This window comes from Telmatherina bonti (genome assembly GCF_933228915.1).
Source record: "Telmatherina bonti genome assembly, chromosome: 16".
Lineage (NCBI taxonomy): Eukaryota > Metazoa > Chordata > Actinopteri > Atheriniformes > Telmatherinidae > Telmatherina > Telmatherina bonti.
In genome coordinates, this window is record NC_136614.1 from 21,614,624 (window position 1) to 21,615,216 (window position 593).

Below are 593 nucleotides of genomic sequence, written 5' to 3' on the forward strand. Positions count from 1 at the left end.
GAACCCCAGCTCTACTGTAGCAGCAGGGAGCTTTTCCTACTCTTCATGCAACCCTCAGGCAGTTATTCATGTGCCTGTGGAACCTCCTCCTGTCACCGTAAACCTCCCACATCCTGCTTCAATTAACCCAAATAGGATATTCAGTTTTTCCACAGTGAAATAAAGGAATCTGACCAGCTTGGATTTTTGTTAAAAACACATCTCCTCAGGCTGCATTTACTTTAACAAAAGGAGAATCTTTTTCCAGCCCTGCATTGCTTTATCATTATAAAGACCACACATTTAAGTCTATGTATATGGCTATTTTTTTTTTTTTTAAATTATAAGCTTGTAACAGCACACTGCTGTGCAGCTACACAAGCAACAACAGGGGGCAAAAGAAGCACTAAATGCACCCAAATGCGCCCTGTGCTGGGTATGAACTACACTGCGTGCATGTGTGTTTGCATGTGCATGCCATTGCATATTATGGTCATGATGACACTCAGCTGGAGTGACAGCAGCTCTCTAGGAGCGTCATCTGTCCAGTGGATGAGGCAAATCTTGCCTCAGAACAAACATAACACACACAAGAAGCACCGAAGCCGTTCATG